Source organism: Amphiprion ocellaris, chromosome 11 (genome assembly GCF_022539595.1).
Source record: "Amphiprion ocellaris isolate individual 3 ecotype Okinawa chromosome 11, ASM2253959v1, whole genome shotgun sequence".
Classification (NCBI taxonomy): Eukaryota; Metazoa; Chordata; class Actinopteri; family Pomacentridae; genus Amphiprion; species Amphiprion ocellaris.
Window position 1 is genome coordinate 20265329 of NC_072776.1, and position 9567 is coordinate 20274895.

At 38.5% G+C, this 9567-nt stretch overlaps 1 long non-coding RNA gene across 2 annotated transcripts; it reads left to right on the plus strand.

The window, feature by feature from the left end:
* The first annotated feature begins 1234 nt into the window (after window positions 1–1234).
* On the plus strand, window positions 1235–6238 carry LOC129349983 (uncharacterized). Of its 2 annotated transcripts, XR_008603164.1 has the most exons (4): window positions 1235–1295; window positions 2192–2292; window positions 4110–4210; window positions 5686–6238. It is a non-coding gene; the product is annotated as an uncharacterized LOC129349983 (long non-coding RNA). The 2 variants fall into 2 exon arrangements; XR_008603165.1 differs by lacking the exon at window positions 4110–4210.
* Window positions 6239–9567: the final 3329 nt, after the last annotated feature.

The window sequence follows — 9567 nt, forward strand, 5'->3', positions numbered from 1 at the left end:
ACAATAGTGCAATCAAATTTCTAAGTGTGCCAGATATTTATGAACACACATATTTTATGTACAAAACCATGGTCAGACCATAAAAAGTGCATTTGAAAATAAAAGAAAATCGTTTTTACTGAGTTGAATCAAACAGTATTTTGATGGTCTCCTGGTCCAAGTACTTGGACAGGTCTGATGGAGAAGGGCTGTCCACATATTCTGACAGAGGTGGCTGGACACCTGGCCTCCTTTTCGGCAGGCAGGAAATGTGGCAGAGAAGGTAAGCTGTCAGGTTCCTTCTCAGTTTTCCAGCCAGCTGTAGGGAGCGCCTCTGGCCCGGAGCGCTCGCTGGTGGAGCGGCTGCTGCAGCGTCTCCTGGCTGGAGGCCGGTCTGTCCCTCTACATCTCGCTGGGTACCAGGACAGCAGGAGACCTCCATTCTCTCCTCTTCCTCCTCCTCCTCTTTCCCAACATTGTAAATGCTGCACACAGAAAAAGTTACGTGGTACGTTAGCTGTGCGCAGCACATGACTTGTAAAAATGATGCGTACTTTGCGCGGAATGCTTTCGGCGGCGTTACATGTATATTATACTTTCTTTACCTTTCTCCAACTCAAAACAAACAACTTCTCATGAATACAGACTTACATGTCACTGGAATGATCAATTCCTTCGATAAGATCGGCTTCATCCGCGCTGGTGGCAGAATCCGGGCCAGACGAGTGGCTGGACTCTTCATCCAACGCTGTAGTTTGCTGGAGAGCTTCGCACCAGATGTAAAATAGTTTGGCACGACTAGGTTTTTGCGGCTCCTCAACTAATGTGTGGAAGTGTGTCAAAGGTGTGTGTGGTGGGTCCGTGTACGGATCTGGTAATTGGATTTTCCCTTCTGAAACGGGTATTGAAAAACAAAAAACGAGTGATTATTTGATTTTCGTTTTAAAATGCAAAAATTAAAATTGAAATACAAGGCGTTTTTCCTTTTCATGATCAAAAAGGGATATACGATTTTTTTAAAAAAATGCTTTGATTTTCGTTTTATATTTAGAATAACAAGAAAGTAAAATCAGCAAGAGACAGAAACGAAAAAAGGTCCGTTTTTTTCATTTTCTGAGACCGGAAGTGGTCATCAGCACGTGTGGAGCCAAACGACAACAAGATTCTCAGAGGGCGGAGCCAGAGAGCAGCGATTGGTCAGACCACAGATAATATAGAAGACAGCGCGCTAACGTGTGTAGTCTATGTCTGTCTATGGTCGGCATGTCTGGTAGCATCTCTGACTGCTGTTGACCTTGTTTTTGGAGTAAAACACGGTAAGAAGATAAATACTTCTAACCAGTAGCGTTGTTTTGTTGTACGTTAAGTCAGCGACTTGTGAAGAGTTGTGTTTTGTCGTGTTTGAGCAGTTGGTCTGGACGCGTTAGCTAGCTAAGCGGCTAAGTTAGCTAGCGGGCTAATTAACACAGGTGGCTAACTTACCGCTGAACACCTGTGTTAGTTGCTGCAGCAGCTGTCCTCATTATTAGAATGACCTTCTCAACCTGTATTTCTCTGCTGTGTATTTTAGCTTTTTAAAAAGTTATTTTACTTTAAGGTTAACTGAAACCCGTTCAGCTGCACTGAAGTTTAACATTCAGCTGGTTTGAATTAAACTGCGCTTAACATTGCGCAACATTACCTCTCTGAATCTCCATAATTTCATTAAATTCCTTCTCTCTTCCACTGCTCAAGTTCAATCCAGAATATAAAATGACATTAATATTGAATAAACTAACAACCAGCCATTGTATTTATTTATTACTGCATGTATATGTAGTAAAACATGAGTTGAAACATCCTATTTTTGGATCTAGAACTGCACAAGCCGTTCATTTTCAGTCACCTGACGAGTTAAACTCCCCTTTTATGTGAGGTTGAAGCAGAAAGTCTGAGTTAACAAAGAAAGTTCTTTATAATTTGCGATACCTGTTATCTCTGACTGAGGTTTTAGTTTTTGTTGAGCTGATTTACATGTAGAAACTTTGTTCAGGAAGATTTCTCAGTAGCTCAGAGGACAGGCTGCTTTTTACACAACCTTGTAAGAGAATGTCTGTCAATGCTTTCAGCAGAATTTAGAAACACAACACTTCCTAAACAGATATTTTGAGGCTGTGAGGTTGAACGTTTGAGAGCATATCAGTGTGTTTGTTTGTGGTCTTTCTGTTTCTAGGTGGAAGCTGAATTAGTGAGGATGACTCCTGCTCCTGTCATCTCTAAGCTCCTCACACATCTTTACCTGCACATGAGGAAAATCACTCCTGTAGAATGCAGGTATGTTTGTCATTATTATAAAAAGATGTTGCCTGGTGACCTGTCAGAAACCCATTATACAGAGTCAGCCAAAATAATGTTTACACACATAAGGAAAAGAAAAACTTGCATAAATATTTCAATACCAAATGTATTCAGACATCACAAGATTAATAAAAGTTATCTTTGGCCTCTACAATTACAAGAGGTGCTCAAAGTGGTGGCCACTGGCTTCCAGACATTTCTGTTGTGTTGTAGACATGACTTGTTGATGCTCCATTCATGAGGGTAGCGCCATCTGTTGGGAAAACATCGTACAACAGGACACAGAGTTATCGTGATTTGATCAAACTTAGAGGTATCTATATGTATAGAAGAACTTATACAAATGAAATATTTATAAAAGTTTTTCTTTTGCTGATATGTGTGTATACATTATTTTGGCTGACTCTGAACTTAATGAGAACAAAACTGTCATTTAATTGTTGCTCTGAAAGCTTCTTTAGTGAAAACCAGCTGGTGTTCTGCTTTGAAACAAACTGCTGTTGAGGTCTGTGTTTTTAGGTTTAACCCCACAGTTTCTGAATGAACTGATAGTTAGTTTTTTTTCCTGATCAATGTGGACGTTATAATTGATGGTAACATTTACTGATCATATAATCAGCATGACAATATAACAGTATAACATTCTGACCACCTGACTAATACTGTGTTGGTCCCTTTATGCTGCTAAAACTCCTCTGACCCAGTGGTTCATCAGAACCTCTGGGGATGTCCTGTGGATTCTGTGGATTCTGTGGGTTGCAGGGTGGGTCCTACCTAGACCAGGCTGATCCTGGACCATCCCACAGATGCTCCATCAGATCTGGATGTGGGGAGTGTGGAACCCAGGTGAACAGCTTAGCTCTGTCGTGTTCCTCGGACCACTCCTGAGCTGTTTAGTTTGTCCTGCTGAGGGTGGCAGCTGGCATCAAGGACTGCTGTTGCTATGGAGACTAGGGGGTTGTTTGTCTTACAGTGTTTAGGTGGTGGTACATGTCAAACATCCACATGAATGTCAAGGTTTCCCAGCAGAACGTTGCATTAGAACAAGATGATGGATGTTGTTCTTTTCAGCTGTCAGTGGTCAGAATGTTGTGGCTGATCAGTGGATCTGTCTGCCTTTACTCTGACATCCAGAGTTATACAAAAGTGTAGTATGTGTGCAGTGCAGAAGAGATTTACTTTATTGTATGCAGTTTTTTTTTAAGGGAGAGCATTTTTTTTATCCACATGAAGAAGACCTAATCTTTCCCTTCAAAGGATAGTTAATTGTTATTAATTAATTGTCATATCCATATACAGGTTTTTATTAATTCCAGGCCTGGTTCAGTAAAGATTATAATAATAACTACATCAGATAATTCTTGGTCACAGTTGGAATTTTGTAGCCTGAGAGATGGTTGAGAAGGTTTGCAGTTCTTGTTTTAGCAAAATATGTTATAATAGAAGATCTTTATTGTCATTGTACATGAAATTATCTGCAAACCAGCAAAGTGTATCAGTCTGAGGTATCTAAAAATAAATAAGGAAAAATGCTTCTAAAGCCAATAATAAACAGAATATTTTGAGGGAATATTCTAAAAAGGAAAGAAAAGCTCCATTCTCACTCCTCTCAGTTAAACTGTCATTAAAATTGACTTTAAATTTAGCTTCAACACGAGATAAAAACATTTACTTTCATTACTGATGTTGTCAAGTTTTAATAAAGTTCATGCTACTTTTATAAAATGATGAAAGTGAATAAATTGTATTTCTGTGATCTGTGTTTGATTTCTGTCTTTTCTCCTGTCATCCAGATGTTCAGAGGGAGATGATGCCACATCTGGTCCAGCTGATGGAAGGTCTTGAAGTTCTCTGACTGGCCTCGACTGAAGATGGTCGTCTCACTGGATTTAAGGTTCAGATGCTCAGTAACAAACTCCACTAATGTGCCAACAGGGAAGCTTTAGGTTTATTAAATGTTGCTGTGAAGGTATCGCTGTTTTTCTTTGTGAATGCAATGTGCTCCAACTGAAACTTGAATTAGAACTTAGAAGTAAATCCTTCCAGATGAAAACTGTGATGGTGTTGGATTGTCAGACCGTAATGTTGCAGCTCAAAGCAGCTTTTCTAGCTCAGTTCATTCTGACATTCAGCTATGAATCAACACAGCAGATGGTGATCCATGCTGTGGAAGTCTCACATCTCCTGATTTAATGGAGCTGCTTTGCACTTTTTACACTATTTATTCACCAACACTTTATTTAATAAAAGTCCCATCTAGTTTTTATGAGGAATGTGATGTTTTAATTTCTCTGTGAATAACTGCAGTCTAATGCAACAGCTGGAATTGTAACATCTGTCCTGATATTGATCATGAAGTATTGATCACAATACTTATGGTCAGCAGTCATCCCTGAAGTTTTACATTAAAATCTTTACTTGTGTTGTGAACTTTGGTAAGAAGCAGAAACGTTAGCGTTGCCATGGATACATGAGTGTTAAATTCTGTCCATGTTTCCATTTTGGGATGCAGTCCAGTTCCAGAATGTGGAGGAATTTAGTCTCACAATCACAGACAACAAATATTATCTGAAAGTCGGGTTATTGTTGTTTATCAGCACAATACAAAAAGATTAATGTTAGAAATATTCCAGTTAAGACTCTAGAATATCATGATTTATGTAAATTTACCTCAATGATATGAATGTTCAGGTTAAGATTGTACAGTGATATTTATTATGCAATTTTAGCTGATTAAAGTTTATGACTCTGCACTAAAATATTGTTTAAATTGACATCATTATTATAATATTTAGGGTCAGACCCTACAGTATTGAGATTAAGAAATCAAATATTCTATAAAATGTAAATACACTGAACTCATTTGGATATATTTAAGTGAGACTCTACAATATTATTTGACACAAATCTATCTAAATCAAAATTTTAATCATTTTTACTCCAAACATTTACTGGACTGATTTAAATATTAAAATCACTCCTTTCTAATCCTCTGCTGTACGTTCAAACCTGAGGCCTTAAATAGAAACACACAAGTATCTGATTGAAGGAACTTCTGTAGAGTCCTGGTTCCAGAACATGATGATAGAATTATAGACAAACTTTAACAAAAGCTGCCTGAGAGTTTACAGGTTTTTATGTTGGATTTCTTCAGTAATTTAATGAGCGTTATCAGCAATAATCAAGTGTTCATTTGATGAACTTGATTTCCTAAAACATCCAGAATTGGAGCTCATATCTTTGGCAGCTGTAAAGTTTCTGCTCCTTCAAAGTTCACAACACAATGAATGAATTCCTAAAACACTCTCAATGCTGGAGAGCGTTTGTGATGCTGAAGCAGTGATCAGTTTTTCTGTTTCTTCTCTGGAGATGCACAATGAGGGACGTCTGCAGAGACTGAGAAAGAGTCTCACCACATCCTGACATGAGGAAAAAGACTTTATTGAAGACTACAATGAGAAAAACTATCAGACAGCAGACGGCTGCATTCAAGGTGAGCTCTGAACATTTGATCTGGAACAGGAATTCAATAACAGCAGCATGAGCTTCATTTCAGTCTGTAGCTGCTGAATTCATGGATGAATCATCTGGCGCTAGAGAGGAAGACCATCAAACATCCACATCAGCTGATGGAGGTCCAAGAGTCTCACCGAACAAACAACCTACAGAGTGAAGACCTCAAATCTGATTGGACGGCCTCCTATTCAGCCACGTGTGAACAAATGCCTCTAAGCTGATTTGTTTTCTAAAATAAATCCAGTTTGAATCCTAATCTATTCCTGTGTGTTTGCTTCTTTACACCACTGTTAACAGTTTAGGCTGTTAGATTGTTCCAGATAAGACAAGTACAAGATTCTTCAGAGCCGTTCTACCACGAGCCTGACAGGAAGAACTCCAACAGCTACTGAATGTTCCTGTGGTTCCCTCAAGGCTACAGGAGGAGCCCTATGAGGAGGAGCTGGTCCACCTGATGGCGGCCAGTCGCTGCAGTTCAAAGCCAACACCGACTACGTGGACTTCTACTGGACCACATGGAGGCCTTTAAACCGGACCAACAAGTTCAGCGACTCCCCGACTCGTGGGTCTGAGGACGCCGCCGAGCCTCGGTCCAGCAGGCCTCCTGTCTGTGGGTGTTTGAATGCATGAGAGGTTTGTGGATGCATGTGAATGTGTCTGTGTTGAAACAGCAGCTTTTGACTCAGTAACGTCAGGAAAAACCAAGAGCTCCTTTATCTGTGACTTCCACTAAAAAACTGATGAAAATAAGTTTGCCAGGGTTCTGGCTGATAACAGATTACTAAATAATGAAAATAATAGTTTAAATAGTCCTTTAAACAATCCTTTTAGGTCTACATTTCCTTTACACTGACTTCTTGGTATATGTACAAGTATTTTGGGTGGAATATACCAATAAGCCCAATGTTCAAGGGTTCTTCTGGGAATATACCATTAAACCAACCTTTTAGGTAAATGTTCCAAGATGTTGGGTAGAATATACCATCAGATAAACCTTTTAGGTCTACATTGGAAGATTTTAGAGTAGAATATTACTCCAAACCATCCTTTAGGTCTACATTTAAGGTGGAATACTCCTTTACGCCAAGATTTTTTTGGTCTACATTGAAGGATTTTAGGTGGAATATTCCTTTTAACGAACTTTCTAAGTTTATGTTAAAGGATGTTGGGTGGAATATACCATCAGACCAACCTCCAAGGTCTACAGTAGTGAATTTTAGGTGGAATATGCCATTAAACTCATCTTTTAGGTCTACATTGGAGGATTTTAGGTGGAATTTTCTTCCAACCCATCTTTTAGTCTACATTTAAGGATGTTTAGGATGTATATTCTTCCAAACCAACTTCTCAGGTCTACATTTCAGGTGGAATATTCCGCCATACTAACTTTTTTGGTCTACATTGAAGGATTTTTTCTAAACCACCCTTTCGGGTCTATATTTGAGGTTTTAGGTGGAATATTCCTTTTAACCAGCCCCTCAGGTCTCTTTGAGGATTTTGGATGGAATACTTGGTTAAACCAACATTTTAGGTGCATGTCCAAGGATTTTTGGTGGAATGTTCCTTTAAGGTGGATGTTTGAGGACCTTGTAGGTGGAATACTTCCTGAAACCAACCTTTTAGGTCAACATTCAAAGATTTAAGGTGGCATATTCCTTTAAACCAACCTAAATTTCATGTTTTGATCATTATCAAGTGAAAAACCTCAATCCAGACTCCTCATAATGACGTTTGAGAATTATGCTGCTGTTATTTGTTTAGTCCAGACTAAATGACAGAAATCCACAACTGTAATTTTATTTCAGGACTCGGTTATTAAATGTCAAAACAATCCATGTGACTCTAAAAACTCAACAGCTGTACAAACTCTAAGATTAAATTCTCCACAAGGATCCAAAATAAGTTGGACATCTACATGAGAGCTTTAATTATTCTTCATCTACTTCCTGAAAAGTTTGGTCAATAAAAAAGACAAAAACTAGTATTTTCAGCTGAACTAAAGACAGACTTTGTGATTTTTCTGCTCACGTTTTGTTGTTGTAAACCTACTCTTTCAAATAAATAGCCGCCTAACCCCCTGGAAACCAGCATTTGTCCTGTTTTTGTGTTGCTCCTCGGCGACCCTAGACAGCCGGGTTGTAATGTTTTTTGAGCAACACACCATACTATGACGTTTTTACAATGATGGTTCTACTATGGAACCAGTTTGACATGTTCAGGCGTCCTTTGTGTGAAAACTGAGATTTCAGGTATCAGAAGGTGGTTTTCAACTTTCTTTGTTAACTTTCTGCTTCAACTTTAAATTAAATTTCCTTCACTAACCCCGCCCTCTGGACTTCCAGTAAGCTGTGTTCCTATTGGCTGTCCAGGTGGCTGCTTGGTATTATCAGGAACACCTGAGCAGCTCAGTGTCTTCCTGCTTCATTTTACTGCAGACAAACATTTCCTCTGCTTCCCTTCACCACTGAACCGGGTTTGGCTCCATTGCTTTAGTTTGTTCTTGAGGCATTAGCTTGCAGCTTCCTGCAGTAAAATCGTCTTTAATGTGTTTCTTGGTGTGTTTTAGGGCTTTGTACTGGATAGTTGTCTTGGTAAATGTGGTTCTTTAGCCACAGTTAGCACATGGTGCTAATGTGTGCAATGATTAGTGGATTTGGTGCAGCTGAGTTGTGTCTTTATCTTGGCTGTAGTGAGTCTTTAGAGGTTTTTGGTCAGACACATTCTGTATTCTTGTTTGAGAACCAGCGCTGGTTGTCCAGAAGGTAAGAGTTCCTGTCCTGGTTCTCTGTTCTCAGAGGTTCTCTGGTAGGCTGCAGGAGACTTTAGCGTTTGGGTTGTGCTAGTTTGGTTTTTGTATGGTTTCATTTGGACGACTATCTTGAGGCCCCTCCATGTGGTTTAGTGAGGTTTTCTGCAACAGTTCTACAAAGCAACCTGCAGCAGAAGAGACTTTGAGAGTTTTTAGGAAGTTCTGGAGAGCAGACTTTAGAGCAGCAGAAACATTTGTCAGCAGTTTGAGCAGGAGAAGGTGAGCTTCAGAGTTGAAATGAGACGGAAACCTTCTTGACCCGTGTGGTGAGGTCTTGTACCAAGAGTTTGAGCAGGTTGTGAAGAGTCTGTAGTTCTTTGGTCTGAAAGCACAAGAAGAATCGACTCATTAAAGGAGAAAACAGGAGATATTGTTGGTTCTTCTGTCATTCTGCAGTTTCCTTAGACTGAATATCAAGTTTATATTTTAAATGATTTCCCATGTGAGCCCAAGAAGACTTCAATAAACTCCCTCCATCCCCTGGACACAACATATTTTATTACCATGTTAAATCTTTTTTTTTTTTTTTTTTTAAATGTTTGAGTTTTAATCATAGTTTTAGCATAGTTTTTTTTCCTCTTTGCTTGTTTAGTTTTGTCATCTGTATAAAAGGTGCTAAACAAATAAAGTTGAATTGATAAACTGAATAATTGACTAACTCATGATTGTGACAACAAAAGTATTTTCATTGTGATTTAAGGGTTTATTTCATTTTTAAGGTTGGGGTTAAAATTTTGACAGAAAAAGAAGATTAAAGAAATAAACTACATAACAAAAAGCAATTAAATCAAAGGAAAAAAATTTAATACAATAAAAGTTTTATTAAAAAGATAATTAAACATTACATTTTTTAATTACATTTTTTGTCTTTTTAAAGGTTTAATAATCTAATTAAATGCTTTGCATTTTTTAAAATGTTTAATAGT